The 19,552-nt window shown below is 43.8% G+C and overlaps 1 protein-coding gene and 1 pseudogene across 2 annotated transcripts in view; both read right to left on the reverse strand.

Annotated features, from left to right (window-relative positions):
- LOC150081192 (uncharacterized) overlaps positions 1–19,552 on the reverse strand; it is a 211,284-nt gene that overhangs the window by 103,595 nt on the left and 88,137 nt on the right. The gene's annotated exons all lie outside the window — the stretch shown is intronic.
- LOC150081194 (ras-related protein Rab-23 pseudogene) lies at positions 12,229–14,338 on the reverse strand (annotated as a pseudogene).

Genomic DNA, 19,552 nt, shown 5'->3' on the forward strand with positions numbered 1-19,552 from the left:
TCAGGACGGAGACTCGCTGATTGGTCAGGTGAGTTTGTTCAGCTTCTTTAGACGTTATGTATAATTTGAGGTCGTCTGCATACGATGAGAAATCAGTATACCTTGCGAGGAATGGTTCAAGGGCAGCGGCGAACAGTACACAGGATAGAACACCTCCCTGTGGTACTCCTCTCGTTATACTGCACTCCTGTTGGAAGGATTTATAGCTGTTGATGAGTTGTCTTGGTGTAAGGATGCGGTTGATGGTTTTTAGCAGGCTTCCAGTAATGCCAAAGTACTTTTCCAGAATGTTGATGAGAGCGGGAATTGAGAGCTTATCATAAGCAGATGAAATATCCAGGAAGATGACGTCTAGCTGGGATTTACTGTTGAGAGCAGTTTGAATTTTAAATAGGGTATCCAGTAGGTTTGTATATGTAGATCTTTTGGGGATCACGGTGTGCAGATGTTTCGGTCTATGAGAGAAGCATTGGGCGATCAGTGCTGATAAGATAGCTTTCTCAAACACTTTTAATAGAGAGCAACCCACTGAGATCGGTCTCAAGTCCTTAGATTCCTTTGGGTTTCTTCTTTTGGGTATGGGTTGTACCCTGTAGTGATTCCACATTGTCGGGATTGATCCGGACTTCAATATGCGGTTAAAGATTACAAGAAGGGGCTCCACAATGAAGGCACTACACACTTTAACCATGAAGAGAGGGAAGCCGTCAGGACCAATTGTAGATTTATTAAGAAGTCTATTGATGGTATTTATAAGTTGTTGTTTTGTTAGCGTTATATTTGAAAGGGGCTGTCTGGAGTGCATGATGAAATCACTTAGGTTTGGGGTTTTTGGGTCTAATGGTAACTCGTTGAAAGTTGAAGATACCCATTCCTGAAATACCTTCTCATCGATATGGAAATCTTTGTTGCATTTGGATGTAATACGTTTCGAGCGGTTTATTCTGTTGAGTGCCAGCTGCCGGATTGCATTTCGTTTACATTTGAGGAAGGTTGCCCGCTCTTTCTTGTACATCTGGTAGTCAGCTGAGTTATGGTACTTTTTCCATAACTCAGCTGACTCAGTATGAAAAAGGGTATGAAAAACTCAGTATGAAAAAGGGCAATGCGTTTATTTGAATTTTTGAATCAAAGGAGGCGAAAATTATCCATCTTTTTGTCAGCGTGGCTTAAGAAAGCTTAGGGATCGATCACAGGTTGCTCTGGACAGATGTCATCGAGATTTATTGGTTAGTGAGCCGAAGAAGTCGCTACAATCCAACTCAGTTGATCTTTGACGCTCCTTCCGCAGAAAGTAGTTCCGCAGTTCGATGGGAATTGTGGGTAACCGAAATGAAAAAGACGGCACTAAAATCCGAATTTCGCGTATACGAAGTACGCGAAGAAAATCCGGTGGGTTAAATCATCCGCGTTTTATTTTAAAATGGAACTGTTAGGAGGGAAGATCCCGATTGGATGATTGCGATAAGCCCCGCCCTTCTTCCTGAACGGTAAAAGTTAAGATGGCGAACGCAAGTGGTAGAATTTCGTCGAAAGGAAAGTCCTCGTTCGGATGTTTTTAACTTTCTTAAATGATCTTTTTTAATTCGGATATTTAAATTTTAACGCTGCTGAAAAAATTTCAAACTTTTATTAAATTAGGCTTCGTGCGTTTTAAAATTTCTGCGATGGCCACGCAATTTCCGAATGGGGATTAGGTGAGATGGACTTCGGCGATTGTGGGAAGGTACATTGAAAGAAATATTATCGTCGAAACTGAGAATTTTCGTTTTCTCGAGACCAATTAACGAATTTTAGAGTTGTTCCTAATAACGACAAGGTTATAGGCGCTACGAACTACATTGGACACACTTACGTAACCTCCCCCGGGTTTCATTATTAAAGCGCGATCTCCTTCGCTACTTTTTACTGCCTGAAAGAAAAACTCTTTTCTGAAAGCAACCGAGCTCATTTCTTAAAACGAGTGCAGACTCGATTCCGTTTAAACGAAGAATCGGAGCTTCGAAGGATGGTCCCGCGGGGAAATGAAATCCGGAAAACTGGAAACAAAATGGACGAGAAATTGGGTTTGCAGTAGAGCCAGCCTGGATGCAGCTCAAGGCCCAGTAGACTCAACTGAGGTGGCGTCACCGTTTAAAGATGTTTTCTTGATTGGAGAAGGAATGAGAAACCTCAGTGCCTTAGTTGTTTTTGTATCGAATGGATGATGCCAGGGAATCCTTTCCACGTGCCAAAATACTCTTTATTTGTTTTGAACTCGTGGCGAGTCAAGTTCTAAGCGGATACACTCACGTGCTGCGAATTTCAAGCGTTTCCTCAGTTGGAAATGCCAAAGCTGGGTTCGGCACTTCGATTCCAATGCGGACTCGATCGAGAGGCAGCTGTCTCCGATTGGCTGCTTCCAGATCACCAACACACACGCAAACAGCGGCTTCGTGGGGACACCAAATGGAAGCGGGTTTTAATTCTCGACACTCGCTGGAAACACGGGGCCGGGCATCGCAACTCCGGGCGTCGATAATTGAACAAACGCGGGTGTTGATTTGCCTTTTGACGAGTCGCCGTTCTTTAATATCCCAGCCGCGTCTGTTGCCATGGAAACGCACCGTTAATATCGGTTAAAAGGACGGTCCGAGACTTTAATCTCCCGCTGCTCGGATAAGTCTCAGCTCGCGCATTCTCTCTTTCGTGTCAGCCCCACCGATCATCAGCGAAGCCATTTTGAATCCGCTTCTCGAGGAACAGAGGTTTAATTTTATTTTATTTTTTATTTTATTTTATTTTATTAATAAAAAGATACACAACAGGTAACCATTAACAGTGTATCTGAGATCAGATCAATAAACATAATAACAATAATGTGAAATCCTACAGGACGATAAACATTGATACAAATTCAAACAATAAAGCATATGTACAAAAGAGGATTGTATTAAGTTAAGTTACCGGTAAAACAAGTAATAATTAATCCGTTAGAGAATAGAAAAATAATATAACAAATAATAATAAACTACAATAATTAGATGTGAGCTAGTCACTTTACAGTTTAAGAGAAGAGGCAAACTTGTGGATGGAGTTCATCAGTGATTGGGAGTTGTCAAACAAGTCAATGAGAGAGTCATTTGCTGATTTGCTGATTCTGTTCAGTGGACTGAACAGAATCAGCAAATCAGCAAATGTTTGTGCGTCGCCCTCTACGAACGCACAGACGAACCGAACATTATCGGCACACACACACACACGAGCGCGCGCAGAGAAGTTGGAAAATCGCGGCAGAGGGCGTTGCAGCGACGTACGGCAATTAGCCACACGTGGGAGGGCGATCGGTGGATCCCTTTGGACCGCAAGTGAGCGGCCAATTTGCGGTGGTCGAAGGGGGATCGCACAGCACGTTGCTATCAACAGACGGTCCACTGACGGAGGAGACAGCATCGTCAATCACTATCCACCCCGCCGACCCTCGTCTCGTGATTCGTCGCGGTAACTCACCACTCGGCATCATTCATAATCGGGACAATTAACGTCTCGTGCTTGCTCGCCCCTACACCCTCCCCCTCCCCACCTCCCCGAGCATCCTTCCATCTCCGGATGCGCCCTGTCGGAGAACAGCATCCGAAGAAGAAGAAAAAGGGCACTCGATGGCAACGCAGACGATCCATAAATTACGCGCCCCTCTCGAATCATAGGTCCCCCGTTACCCCTGCGTGACACACAGGGCACTGCGGAGCGATTGTGGGTCACCGCTGCATTTCGCTTTAAACGAAAGGATTTTGTATTTCGTTTCACAACGTCGTAGAAATCGCAAAGTGCGGGGTCAGGGAACGACCACACTGCGCTGCCGCCAGTCCTTTTCCTTCGAATGCGCGCAACACCTCCGTACGAACGTGCTCACGCCGCTCCTAAGTGAAACGGCCGAATAAATTTTGTCGTGCGTCGCATTTCCTCGATTTAAATGCAAATGACCCCAATTAAACCCGATTACTCCTCCGATAAACGAAAACCCCTTTTCCAATAGAGACGCGATGATACAGCGTAGCCAACAGCCCTTTCGCTTTGCGCAATCGCCTCCCCTCCCCCTCCCTCCCCAAACTCGTAATAGGAAGTGACACGCTCGAGTGAATAGTAAAGAGGTGATGGCAGGTTTCTGGAAAAACAGGGTCACGAAGGAGGGGTGGCTTCGTGATTTTCAACGGCGCATTGAGTGGAAAGAAATTCGCGAGCGGGGGGGGGGGGGGAGGAAGAGCTGCAAGAAACTGTCGTGAATCGTTTGCCACATCCCATCGAGTCTCGCGCGTGCAAAAAACCACTTTCGGAGAACGGGGTGCTTCCCCGCACGAGCCACTTCAGGTTCCAGTTGTCAGATTGGCCCAGAAACAGACGTCACCTATTTCAAGGGGTGCTTAACCTTTCTCCTGCAGGGCAGCGTCGCTTTCTTCGCTAATAGGCAATAAGTCACTCGCAATCCCAAAGTGAAACGTCTGCGAGGCTCGTGCAACTCGCGAATCCTCGCTAGGTGTCGCCACATAAATTAGGATTAGCGGCAACTCGGGTTTTAAATGCCGCCAGCAGCGGGTTTACTTTCTCGACCCTGCCAGGGCGTGGGAAGAAAGTGTCCATGCCACCAGGGGGCACTACGATGAATTTACCAATCGCCGACGAGTTTTGATACGCTCCTTCTCCACACATTTGCTTCAACTCCGCTTTCTTTGCACAATCCGGCCAATGTGGGGTTTCTCCAAATCGGAGAAATAAATCAAATTTATTTATTGGTTATTACAGAGCTCCTCGTGCATTACAACGAAACGCTTTTTTGTGTGGTATCGGCTGCACTCCCTGTTGATTTGTGTCATATTCCTCTTCGTAATCCATTTTGGCCGTGGCCCAATGAAATCTCTTTGGTGGTAATTGAAGTTTGTCGCATTCCAGGACTGCTGTCCTCGACATTCAACAGATTTGAATTTGTCCAACTGATCCAACAGTCGTTTCTTTCAATAAATCTCGCGTCGACACACCGTGGTCACTTCTGACGTCACCAAAATGGTTTAAAATGCCCTCGCGCTGTGTACGAGCGACTCTGTCTCGCTGCAGCCCTCGTGCCCGCAAAACCTAATTGCCTCTGCGTCTGCGCAGTGTTTCCCATCGGCTTCCGCTTGGAACTGCAATTAGCCTCAAACTCTCCGGACAACTGTTGATTATTTTCGCATTACATAATTATCCCGGCTGATATTATAATCCCATTAATGCTGCCCGGGTCCCCTGTCACATTAATTCAACTGGCGGCCTATTAGCGCTTTTATCGTAACTACCAGCAAGGCCCTTCGAGACTTCGAGTATTAAAATTTCAACCGCATTTTATAAGAACACAAAAAAGTCCTCCACGCGAACTGAACCCGAGCCGATGAACTGAAGGCCAAATAACACAAAGAAACGCGCTTCTTTTCTGTATTACAAAAAAAAATCTGTATATTCGTACCGTTCAAGGTAAACATCCAATTATGCTTTGAACTCAGCGAGACTCACCGCCTGTGCCACTGGGAATCAACGTAATCCAGCGCTGAACAATCCGATTCCCACGAATGAATTTCTTGAGGTCAAATCTTCTGTTATTCCCTGAGATTTCATATCGCCATTAGTAGTAACAAATGATGTAAGAAAGCGAGCTCATACAGCCAACACCAAAAAAAAAGCATTCCCACACCATCCCTCCTCTCCGCTAATAGTGAATCCAGTTCATTCTCCAATTCATTCAAACTACCCACTTCGACAGCATCTGATGGAAATTAAGTTTGTACCCGTCTAGCTGAAACAAACTTCCACACATCTACCCTGCAATTGTCCTTCCTCAACTTAAAGTTATGCTTCTCGTGTGTGTAGTCTCAACGAAGAGGAAGAATGCCACCGGCATTGAGCTTGCTCAATCCATCCAATCAGATCTTCTCGCAGGTGCCTAAATCTCAAGAAGCTGCAGTTTACAGAACTGAAGCTTTTTTTGGTGAGAGCACCCCTTTGTTCCCCCACAACAATCTCGTTGCCCCTCTCCGTACTCGTTCCAGCAGCAGTACATCCTTCCTAAAATGAGGCCTCCACACCTGTATGCAGTACTCAAGATGTTGATTAACCATTGCCTTGTACAATGTACAAAGTTCTTATGTGTCACTGCTTCGAACATAAACATTTGATTAAGAAACCTCGAACCGAGATTAATTTCAATTACGCGGATTCAATCGACCAGTAGGACAACTTATTCGTCACATATTACTGAGCTTGTTGAGCGTGCACGCTGAGCTCGGAAGTGCAATCTCAGTGCAAGAGTGGGCGATCGATGAACGTTCCGCTCACTGTAATCCCCAACCTGTTTTCAATCGATAAACAAGCGCATGAAATACTCCGATTTGTTGCTCAGTAACACCCATCGGTAAAAACATAAACCAAGTCCAGAGAGGAGATTAAAATGGCTTTCATCAGGAGAAGAAGGCCTACCGAAAATGGCAGAAATCTCAAATTCCTTCAGACTTTAACATCTATAAGAAAGGAAGATTGGGCTTCTTGAAAAAGAAAAAGCAAGCGCATAACCAGGCTGTTCTCGATAGGTTGAAGAGTTCTAGATGGATTTATTCTAACCAACTGTATTTCGCTGATACAGACACTAGCCCTGGAATGGGCACAAAGTGACTTTCAGCAGGCTTGTCCCAATATCTTCCCTCCCACAGGAGAGCGGAGTACCTAATTTATAGATGGAATCTATCAAATATCGAGAGAGAGAGAGAACCTTATCGATATCATAAATAAAGGTGATGTGGATCCAGACAGATCCTCACTTTTCATAATCAAAATATGCAGCACATCTTCTTCATATCTTCAAAGAAATACTAAAAACCGAAATCGTTCCAACAATTTCGAGACCCTCTCACTGAAGCTTGTTCCAAAGTTTAAGAAGAAAATATCTCTTTAAGACCTGCAACTATTTCCATCAGCTGCTCTACTCAAAATATTTGGAAGTGATTCAGCATTTCTTTGGTTGCAGACCCGAGAATCGGCATCCACAAAACATCAACAACTTTTGGAAAAACCCTGCTACTACAGAACACAAAGAAGATCGTCGGACCTTACCTGTAACCAGGTGATTAAGCACAGTTGTCCCCCAAATGCAACATGACGCAACCTTGAATCAACCAATAAAAGTACTTATAACAATAAGATCCAATCACCGGGTCCAACATGACAAATACAACGAAACGACAACTGGGGTGACACCTGAAAAATATGTCGAAATCAAACTAAAATTTCCAAAATCTTAAAAGAGCATTCGCAATAAACTGGACTCTCTACAACTGATTCTTCTCTCTCTCTCTCTCTCTCTCTCTCTCTCTCTCTCTCTCTCTCTCTCTCTCTCGCTCTGTGGCCAAATCGAAATCCTTGCACTTGCTGAAACCTGTCTCGGCCAGCATGAAGAGGCAATAGTTATTGCAAAAGTGGACGGTTTCGAAGCAGCTTATGCTTATTATCAAGTGCGGGGAAAGAGAGTAGGTGGGGCAGCAATCTTTTTTTAAAGTCGAAACGTTCTCTCTTGAGAGGATTGCGCAGACACCGAATTTTTATGCATTAAAGAGCAAAACAAAGCGTATTGGCCCTCGTGGGTAGCACAGTTGGTAGAATCGCCATCCTCCCCACACCGGGTGGAAAAGACCTGAGTTCGAATCCCGTCGATGACGGGAGGAATTTTTATCGGTCTTTTTCACAACGTCACTGAGTTAGTCGGTGTCAGGCGAGGATCATGGTTTTTTCTCCGGGAAACTCGGGTTTGTCTTCTAGCAAAACAGAAATCGACCTCAGAACACACGCGATTCATAAACAACATATACAGAGAGCAACATGGCCTAAGTAGCTGATGCTCCTGAAATCCAATAACAACAACAACGCATATTGATTTTTCTACTATGTACATCCCCCATCCCAAACTCCTGACCAATATTGTTGAAGAGTGTATTAGCTGGCTCATTAATGAGCTTTGAATACATCACACGTTGTGTGTGCAGATTTAAACCTTCCTCTGCAGTGGAGCAAACTAGAGGCCAACTCACTAACGCACTGAAATCATTGGAAGATTCTCGTAAATCAAGATCCCACAAAAGGACCTCATTGTCTTGATCTCTCGTTCCCATCGGAACACATTTCCATTGCGACATCCTCATTACTCAGTTTCCAGTCAGTTTAGGGAGCTCGCCCTCAATAATTACCTTGATCTTACCACAACAGAAGGCACAAAAGTTGAAATGTAACACAACGCGGTATCTGTTATACGTTGATGGTCCTTGCATAAAAAAGCGCTACATTAACGCCATCATTTACTCTTCAATTCTCTATGCAGTAGAATCGTGGGGCTCTGCCACCCCACCCCACAACCCTGAAGCGACTGTTTGCACAGGAATTGTCATTGCTGAGATGGACTACATAAAAGAACCGGGTCCCAGATAGTCGTACCATCACCGATCAGGCAACTGCAGCATATCCAGATTGCCAGCGAGAATAAGTGACATCACATTAACAGCTGCTGTTCAACTTTACGCTGAAACGACTAACATTCCAACGTGTGGAATTGTGCCATTTGGGGATCCCCATCTGTTGCCTAGGACTGTCCCATAACTCTGTCACAATAAATAACGACTGCACATCACAGACAGTTTTATCCCGACTCAGTTGCTGAGCCTGGTCCAACAACTGAACTATGATTTCGCGAGAATCTACGAAGAGCCACGGTATCGAAAAAGGATGAACTCAACTATGAAACTCTTCCATAAATTCTTATCCTTAAGAAACCACCACACCGATGCTTTTTTGCTGTCGATATAGCCGCCTCACTGGTGAAGATACTACAGGACTTCAGGGAATGTTGCATGCTCGGTATATCATACCATCCTTTCTATGTAATATATAATAGGTGAATAGTTTTAATCATTTGAGTTAACCGTGGCCAAGACTATTCGGGCTGTTAAGGGTACTGTTGTATTGTTTTCTCTCTACAGTCTGCAAGGACTAAATCATGCAAAAAAGATTTCATGATAATAAGTACCAATCTTCTGGGTGTCCTGTTTAGAGTACAACAGGCTCTCAACAAGAGATCTCAGATTGATCTCATCTTCCTGGATATAAAATTGGCATACAGCAGAGTGCGGTGGACTTTTGAAAAGTTCTTTTTCCGAGTAGGAAAGAGTATTGGTACACAGTTAAACATTTGTGTACTTAATGAATAACCCACCAGGTTTAATGCACTTTCAACAACGTAATTACAGGTCCTGAAGACGAAAACGTTGGTGATTGTGGAAAGATGGACTAAAAATCAGTCGCCTTGCAGTGAACTAAAATACGGCAAAATAGAATAAAAAAGGTCAAAGGCAATTCGTGAGGATATTTTGTTACATTGGGAAAAGATGTCCCTTTGTACTCCACGATTAAGAATTGGGCAGTAGAATTTAATCCATGGATCATCTTCGAGGGAGAGCCTGGAAGAAGATCCACGCTGTGGAAGAACTGCAACGTCCATCACTCTGGAAGTTCGAGTTAGTGTGCATGGTCTGGTAAAGAGTGATCGACGAGTTCGATACATCGCCAGCGTATTGGATATTTCATTTGGACGTGTCTGCACGATGGTCCAAAGTTGTTGATAGAAGATCAAACATGCGCAACAGTTGTCAATGAAGGTTATATTTGCATAGTTTTCCAACAGAGTCAGCAAATTTCCTTGAAAGCTTTGTGACCGCGGATGACACACGGGGTCACCACTTTCAGCCAGAGACAAAGGAGCAGCCCAGACAGCAGAAACACCTCTCCTCTCCCCTTCCAAAGAAAGCCAAGTCGGTTCCTTTTACTGGAAAGGTAATGGGATCGGTTTTTGGGATGCCGATAGAGCGTTGCCAGTGGATGACCTTCAGAAAGACCAGACAGTGGTAGGGACATATTACGCAGACCCTGTGAGGGGTTTGCGTGAAAGTATCGACGAGAAATTGAACAAAGAAGTATTGTTCCATCAGGACACGCGCTTGTTCACGAGTCTGTCGTTGCCTCGGCTGCACTGAATGAATGCGGCTTCAAATCTTTTGGACCATCCCCCCATAGTGAGGAAATCTATCAGTATCGGACTTTCACCTATTCGTACGTTGAAAAAACACTCGGCTGCCATCTACTTTCCCGGTGAGACTGATGTTATCGCAGCAGTGGACTCATCTGTGGAGGCCCAAAAAGAGAAAAGTTTCTTCGCAGTTGGAATGAACGCATTGCATCGGTGGGAAAAAAGAGCGTTGAGTTCAAAGGGGAGTGCGTTGAAAAGTAACATCTGTTTCAAAGGTCGAAATCTAAAATTTCACGAAAATCCGTCTATTGAGAATCGAGTTGTTACATGCAGACGGGCGGACGGACACGAGGAAGACGACGAGCGCATAAGAGCAGTTTACGAGCTAAAGAATACAAGAACAGCGCCGTATTTATCATCTATAACGACAAACTCCGCGCAATTGGGATTTAAGCTAATCCACTCGCGTGACCTTTAGCCTGCAGACGGTGGTCCAGTGTTGAGAGCATCCCGCTGCTCGTGCATCAACACTTTCAGTTCGCATTTTTATTTTTCCCTCCTTCCTTTCGATGCCCTCTTTTAATTGCGCCGTTGTCAGTGTGTGCGTTCGCTTTGTCGCATCCTTCCGCATAATGAACCTGCCGCCGATCGTGGTGACACCCGCGGGATTCGTGGAGTTTAACCTTAGCAAACTCCACGAATTTCTGGAAATTCCGCGTATTTTTGAAGCTAAAATTAACACGTTGAATCGCAAATGAATAAAGCGAAGTTCACTCCCTGAGGGGTGGACGCAGCTTTAATTTCCAGTTGACCTCCGCTCGCTGCTAAAACGGGGTAATTAGTTCTTCGTCCTGTCCCTAAACGGACGACGACACAAATTAATTTCCGAAGTAATCGGAAGAGTCCACTCGGCCCGAAATCGTGCGGGGGGGGAGGGATTTACGTTCGTTGAAATTGTAGTCCTCCTTCTCCGCAGTCTTGTGTGTGTGTATTTTAGCAAAGGGACGAACGCTGCAGCAAAAAATAGAATTCACCCGAAATTTACAGAATTACGGTATTTGGCGGGAGGAAGAGACGGCGAGATCAAATGTCCGAAACTTGGGTTGAATGAAAGTCGATGAATAAACTGCAGTCAAAGAATAAGAATGTGGAATGAGAGGGGGTTCTCTGCATGCACGAGACATAAGGTGTGTTTGTTTTGATCGCGGTCTCGAAGGTTCACCCCCCCCCCCCCCAATACGCAGCTGTATCATCTGAAAGGGCAAAGGTCAGGCCGGCAAGTGTGTGTGTGTGGGTGCATAAGTGTGTCTTGTTATTCCATTATATAAACTTAATATAATTCTAAAAGCAAAGTTTCCTCACAATTTTGCTTGTAAAATCTTGCTGTAATGACTGTGGGTGCATTGATTGACACAGAAGGCAGATTTTGATTCATCTTAGTGGAATGAATAAAAAATAACTTTAAGTAAAAATAATGATTACAGAAATTTTTGGCAGCCATTCACATACACACACACACAAATTTATATATACACAAATTTTGCTCTTCAGGACGGATTAATTTGGCCAATTGTGTTCGAGCATTTCTGTTCTCATTCGTATTAGTTGCAGAGAACACTTTGCCAAAGCACTTGAAATCTAAGTGTACATCAGACAGAAAAAACCGGCATAACAACGTGGCATTCTTCATAGGTACTGTTTTGTAAAGTCAAGACAAACTCTTTTTTTTTTTTTTAGTAAAATACATAGAAATCATACAGAAACTACAAAATGTGCTACATAGAATTTCAGATATTATTATTATTATTATTATCTTTATTTTCTCCTAAGAAATATACTTTCGTTCCTCCCAATATTTTTTAATCCTTTGAACTGGAATTCTATAATAAACGGAATTCTTTAATAAACAGATTTTAATAATAATGATAAGTACATACAGAAGGTATAAAACTAAGATTCTAAAGACAAGTGCTAAGTGTCTTGATGGTTCTGGTTGCGAGGCACGGTGTTCCACTGGATCAGCGGAAATAAACGCATGTTACCATGGCACAAATAAAGACTGTAAGTTATGCATTCGTACGTGCACCACACACAAGCGTACACTGCGACCTTGGGAAGCTTTACACCTGGCATGAAATTCAATCCTAGCATGTAAACATTATTCAAAACAGGCGACATCCTTTAAGCACTGATCTCTTCCCACGTTTTGTACGTTTCTGTTTGTGCAACGAAATGGCCCCATTGCTATTATTAGAAGTGGAGAAGGATTTCTGAACTAGTCCATGCTGTGGAGGGTTATCAATGATATTCATTGGAGTAGTTTCAGCATTAGGTGCACTCTCTTCAGGTGGTTCGCTCAAGTGGTCCAAGTACAGTTCAACCAGATGCCGGAAGAAATCACCGACATTGAAATCTTCTCCTATAGAAGTTTCACTTCAACTTTTTTGCTAAAATTCAGCCTCTTCTCTGGATACTGTGGCTTCATCTACGAGATCAATTTTGTTCTGTACAATGACCATTGGTATCTGCCCACATTCATTTTCTACCTTTTTCTTTCACGATTCTATGGCTTTAAAAGAATCTCTGTCAATGGTAGAAAACACCAACACACAAGCTTGAGCACCTCTGTAATAAGCTTTTGTAATTGCATCAAATTCCTCTTGTCCAGCTGTGTCCCAAAGCATTAGCCTTACATCTTCCGAATTTACTTCAATTTGCTTCTCCAAGAAATCAACTCCAATTCTTTTTTTATACTCGTGCGTAAAGATTCCCTCGCAGTACCTTTGGATGACACTTGACTTTCCAACAGCTCCATTTCCTACTACCACTACCTTAACAGCAACTTCAAAGTCTTCTTCTCTCGTTTTGAGTTCACCTACTATTATTCTGCATGCCACATAAATTCAACTATAGTTCGTTTATTAGAGAAAGCTCGTCCACTTTATCATCTACATTCTTCTTTGCCGTCTTCTATTATCTATACAGAAACATTGCGTTTCTGTATCGGGTCATATTAAACAAGATCTAAACAGGAAAATCATCTCTAAGGACTTGCAGACCACTTGAGCTGTCACAGGATGTGAATGGCAAGTCTGATGTCAAATATTACGTACCGCTTAAAAACACGAAAACAACTAAAAAAACCTGTTATATATTTATACTATCCACATGAATGTAGTTTAAACTGAAAGTTAAGAAAAAAATAATATTATTAGCAAAAATCACGGTATATTAGAAATAAACTTTACTGGAACGCGAATTACCTCGCGAATTATGTTTAGCTGCGAAATCGCTAGGTGTCTCCTGCCCCCTGGTGACTTCGCAGCCAGGGGGCAGGAGACACCTGGTCTTTGTCGCTAATATTTTTGTTGTACAGATCTTCCAGGAAGTCAACCTCCTCAAAGTCCTTTGGTCTATAATGTGTCAAAGGACTTTGAGGAGGTTGACTTCCTGGAAGATCTGTACAACAAAAATATTAGCGACAAAGATATCACACCGGATGCATACAAAAAAGAAATTAAAATTAGGTTCAAGATGAACGCAAAAAGTAATGAAAACAAACACTGGGTCCTGGAAATGTCCCCCAGACTGAGGAAGCAATTTCTAAAAACAGGAGGGCGAGTGTATGGTGGGTGGACTGCCCACACAATTAAAGATTTCATTGTGGCCTCACGTTGCTTCAAGTGCCTCTCATATGGCCATGCAACCACCACTTGTAGACAAAAAGAGCAAAAATGTGGGCACTGCGGCCTTTCGGGCCATCAAGCCGGCTCCTGTCCGACCTCTGAGGGTCCTGTATGCTGCCCAAACTGTAAGGCGCGAAATAAGGATTCGCAACACTCGTATCGTGACCCACTGTGCCCAGAATACCTGAGGGCACAAGAAGTAACTAAGCAACGAACCAACTATGACTAACAACCATAACACATTAGCTGCTAAGAATTTCAACCTACTTCAACTAAACTGCCAAAGATGCGCATCGGTCATGTCAGATCTGTCCAAAACAATCCAAGAAAACAAAATAGATATACTTGGGCTGCAGGAGCTGTATTCATATAAAGGAAAAGTAAAGGGCCTCCCCTTCTCTGCGCGGGTAATACAATCGAACCCCTCGGTAGACGGCACAGGAGGAAATGCTACATCAAGGGTTTGGGCCGCGATTGTTATCACAAACCCAACCCTCACAGTCACGAGGATAAATAACCTGTGTACTGAATATGCTGCTGCAGCTTGTATAGAAGGTCCCATAGCCAGATTATATGTTTTCTCCATATACATGAGAAACGCACGACGAGGCCAGGACATTGAGCCCTTTGTGAATTACCTAGACCACGCACTGGATAGGCTGCCTGACAGAAATGTGATCATTATGGCAGACACAAATGCAAAGTCGACCTCTTGGAACAGCCCACAAACTGATGACAGGGGTGAAATGCTTGAAGAACTGATAACTTCCAAAAACCTAATTATTAAAAACACCCAGGGCCACCCACCGACTTACTCATCTGCCACAGGGGAATCCTACATTGATGTAACAATAGTGGGCCCCCCACTAAGACATAAAGTCAGAGAGTGGAAGGTGCGTCCATCTTGGTCAGCTAGTGACCATATGGTCATAACATTCCACCTGACTTCTGAACCAAACAATCACCCAGAACGGAAAATGTATAATTTCGCAAGATATCAAACGAAGAAGGGACACTGGGACAGATTTGACAGACTTCTGAAGGAAACATTCTCCCCAGAATATCTAACATCCATTTCCAACCTTCCCACTGACCAACTCCTCCAAATCATCACGGAAAAAATAACGGAAATCAGTGACGGTAGCTTAAAAAAATGCATAAGGAAACCAAACTACGTCCCCTGGTGGACAACAACCCTGACTAAACAGAGGGCAACACTGAAAAAAGCCAGGAAAGTCCTCCAAAAAGCCAAAAGACAGGGTAGACCCCCGGATGCCATCCATGCACTCTATGAAGAATATAAACAACTTCGTCGACAGTATTTCAACACCATTTATCATGAGAAACAAAACGCGTGGGGCCGTTTGGTCAAAAAATCAACTACCAATGATCCGTGGGGACTAGTCTATAAGCTGATTACGGAGAAGGTCCATCCTGGGGAGGTGTTTCAGTCCATCATGACCACAGGCGAGACTGAGAGCCTTACCTGGAATGAATCCATAGATACCATCTTGGATGAACTGATCCGCCAAGACATAATGTGGCCCGAAAGTTCAACACAAACTAAAATGCGCATGGCTCACCTAACATATCTTGCGCCCTCAGAGGAGGAGATCTTCACTGCGGATGAAATTGAAAACGCAATTTCAACAATGAAAAATGGCAAATGCCCAGGCTTGGATCTCATGGAAGTGGCCACAGTCAAGAGAATTTGGTCACAGTGTCCAACTTTACTCATAAATCTCTTTAACTCCTGCCTGACCCACGGCATCTTTCCGAAACCCTGGAAGAAGGCCAACTTAAAACTTCTAGTTAAAAACCCGGAGAAATCATCAAACCTACCCACCTCCTACCGGCCAATAGCTCTTCTCCCAGTGCTGGGGAAAACCCTGGAAAAACTCCTGGCCCAGAGACTGAGAGCCTATTACAACAGGAAACATCTTTCTTCTGAATCCCAATTTGGGTTTACCCAGGGCAGATCAGCCGTGGATGCCATTGTAGCACTGCAAAACGCCATTGCAAACACAGAATCAAAGTATGTCCTTGGTCTCTCGGTTGACTTCAAAGGGGCCTTTGACACCATCTGGTGGCAGAGTGTCCTTGAGAGGTTCCGAGAGGCCGAAGTGTCAATCCCCATCTATCGACTCCTAGCGGACTATTTCAATGATCGCAGCCTAGTGGTCTTCTCTGGAGAATGCCATGTCACCAGGCCAGTTACGCGGGGCTGCCCACAGGGATCTGTTCTTGGCCCACTCTGCTGGAACGTGGTCCTTGATGGGTGGCTTACGCGCCAACACAACACGGCAGCAAAGATTGCATTTGCAGATGACCTCATTATTCTACTACAAGGGAATTCAAGGTTATCCTTGGAAAGCGCCGCTCAAGAAATCCTCGAAGACCTGACTGCCTGGACTACCACACATAAACTAGAAATCTCCTCAGACAAAACCAAACAGATCCTGTTGAAAGGAAAACTGGATATAAAACGACCACCAAACATAAAGATTGGAAGCCAAACCCTAAAAATGGTCCCTACACTTAAATACCTTGGAGTGATGATTGACAGTAAAAAGCAATACATACCCCATGCAAAATATATACTCCAGAAAGTTAAGACAGTAACAGGAAAATTAATTCGAATTACCAGAACCTCGTGGGATATCAAACCACGCACCTTGTTGCTTTACTACAACTGCATTCTGCTTCCAATCATAACTTACGCTGCAGGTGCATGGGCAGGCAGTATACAAAAACATACTGTTAACAAAATAATCACTCAAGCCCAAAGATTCTTCCTTCTGGCATCCACCAAAGCGTGCCGCACTATATCAACATCAGCACTACAGATAATTAGCGGAAAGCTCCCAATTAAATTTGAGGTCATAAATACCTATCTCCAATATTGCCGAAGTAGGAACATCATATCTATTTTTGAAAGATACCAAATAGATAGAAACCTCACAATTAAAAAAGACAACGAGAGACTACGGGAACTATACGTCATAGACTGGCAAGAGAGCTGGACCAATGACAGCAAGGGGCGGACAACACATCTATTCCTACCTCAAGCGGCGGAAATAACCAAACAAATAAGATCGTGGTTTAATCCGGGACTCTACCTAACATTCCTCCTTAGTGGTCATGGCAGCCTGAACTCGAGGCTAAACGCACTGGGATTATCAGCTACCCCGTGCTGTAAGTGTGGGGGCCTGGAAACGGTCCAACATATCATCCTGGAGTGTCCCTACTACACGGATTACAGGCTTCCCCTTCAACTCGAAACCAACGTCTTTGATACAAGTGACTTTCCACGGTTGGTTGCTACTGAGGAACACTATAAACAGGTATCGACTTTCGCGGAGCGCGTTTTCAAAAGAAGACAGGCGATACAAGGGAACAATCAGAACTGACTGGTTGGACTGGACGAACTGGGACTCAATCCACACTGTGATGTGCGTCATTAAACTGGAACCACGTGGTGGTCCACCACAAATGGACATGCCACTCTGGGCAATACTCACGCTTAAGTGTCATCAATATGTGTCTTCAATATGTGCCCTAAACTACCATCAACTCACCAGACCAGCATGGGCTCGAAAATGCCAGGGCCTTTGCCAAAATGGATATTAAACCATGTAAATACAGACTTTCACTCACCATGAGGCACCGCACTAGGTCAGGATTGAGCCCTGCGAGAGTGGATCCATCACAATTGAACAGTCCAAATCATGTGTCATGTGTGTCCCCCTGACTCCCAACCTTGGCCACGTGGAGACGCATGAGGTTCCGCTTTCTGGCTGGGACTCTTACTGGGCTATTGGGCAAGCATTGGATCCCCGAGGATTTAAAGAAAGGAAAAGGGATGTGGAAAATGGTGGGAAAGGAGAGTGGATAGAAAGGGAGAGGACGAAAGAAATAGGCATCCCCGGAAAAGAAGCAAAGTAGGGAAAAAAAGAGTAAGGTTATTAGTAGAAAAGACAATCAATTTTTAAAGTAAAGAAATTGATTTTTTTAGAACAATACCTGTGTACCTGGCAGCATCAAGAAAATGAGCGTGTCCAGCTGCATCTATCACATAGCAACGCACGATTTTCAATTCACTTCGTTAAAACTGTTGAAATTAACTGAAGATCAGGTGGTGAAGAAAAGACGAGAAGGTGAAGGTAGTAGCTAATAAGAAAGTCAGTAAGAAAGCAATTTACACATTTAAAACATCCAATTATTATCCTAAACACCCAGTAACGACTACATTAAACGAGAAACCAGTGTCACGTGATAATCGGATAACCTCTTCATCCCCATCACTACAGGTCAACTCTATCGAAATTTCATCTCAACCTAACGTACAAATTGACTTTCAAACAAAACAAACAAAACAAACCAAATCAAACAAAACAAAAACAAAAAAACTGACAAAATTTCACGCTGATTTCAATTTCAATTGTCTGCGAGTCAAAAATGCTGATCTCGCCACAAGAAAAGAGTAAGTCGGATCAATAGACTGCACCCAAAATACTACAACCAATCTAAGATATCAGCGTTATGAAGCTGCGAGGCAAAATTTTATTCCCAAGATCTGTCATCATCCCGTGTGGGATGCACGACACACAACAAAAACCAAACAATTATATTTAGGCCACCCAAATAATTAAATTCATCCGCCATGCAGCGTGTTTTCGTTCGTTAATTGCCCGTGTTTGATGGACGGAAAAACCCCACTTTCTGGGGAAACACCTCGCTGTCTGAGACCGACTAACTCAGCCACGGAGCGAAAAAAGCCCACTAAAGTTTCTGGCGTCATCGACGAGATTCGAACCCGGACCTTTTCCACTCCGTGTAGAGAGAAAGATGACGATACCACTGCGCTACTCACGCAGACGATGCACGAGACACTCTTTGCCACAGAATTCTGGCTCCTAAAGTGGGCCAACAGGAAGCACAACCTTCCAGCTCTGATTCGTACCACGCAGCTTGCCGACTCTCTCGGGATTCCACGGCTTCCCACCTTAGTCGAAGACCAACGCCTCCTAGCAACAGTCAAGATGATAACAGGCATCAGCGCAACACCTTCATTCTGGGATACCTGTGGCTGGAGGATCCCCCTGCTGCCCTTAGGGCCAATCCCGAGCTCTACTCGCATTCAGCGCGACTCCATCTCTCGGACAGGTTCCTCCCTCAGCAGATGCTCAAGCAAACCCAGGCACTTGACACCGACCTGAACAAATTCGCTACTGACCGGATTTACCGGAAAAATATTATGCCTTGCAGGACTAATGAGCAATGACTGATGTGTACCTTGCATCTGTTCCTGTCTGATGGAGCTGGTGCTCTTATCTCGATGTTACACTATCCAACGCATTCTACACTATCCAATCTGTGCTGTCTGAAGAACTTCTTCCCAAACAACGCAGTGAACCTTTTTTCAACTCATTGACAATAGACCACCCTGTGAAATACTCCGGAAGTAAGGAAGCAGTAGAGAGTGAAGAGCATCTCAGAAGCGCACTGTTTATTTCAACTGTAATCTTGACAATGAGTGAACTTGTAAACAATATTGTAAATATACGCACTTGTGTAAATATTGTAAATAATCGTATTCGTGCCTTTTTGTACACTCTTCTTATATTGTAAATACTGTAAATAATTGTAATTCTTGCATTTTGTACACCCTTCTAACCGGTCGGCTGTGTATAAGGGGTGAAAGCAAACACTCGCTATTTTTTAATAAACGGATTTTAATAATAATAATAATAATAATAATAATGTTAAGCCAGCTCAATCAGACTTAACTCTCGTGAGG

Source organism: Mastigoproctus giganteus, chromosome 8 (assembly GCF_048544385.1).
Source record: "Mastigoproctus giganteus isolate SK-2022 chromosome 8, ASM4854438v1, whole genome shotgun sequence".
Classification (NCBI taxonomy): Eukaryota; Metazoa; Arthropoda; class Arachnida; order Uropygi; family Thelyphonidae; genus Mastigoproctus; species Mastigoproctus giganteus.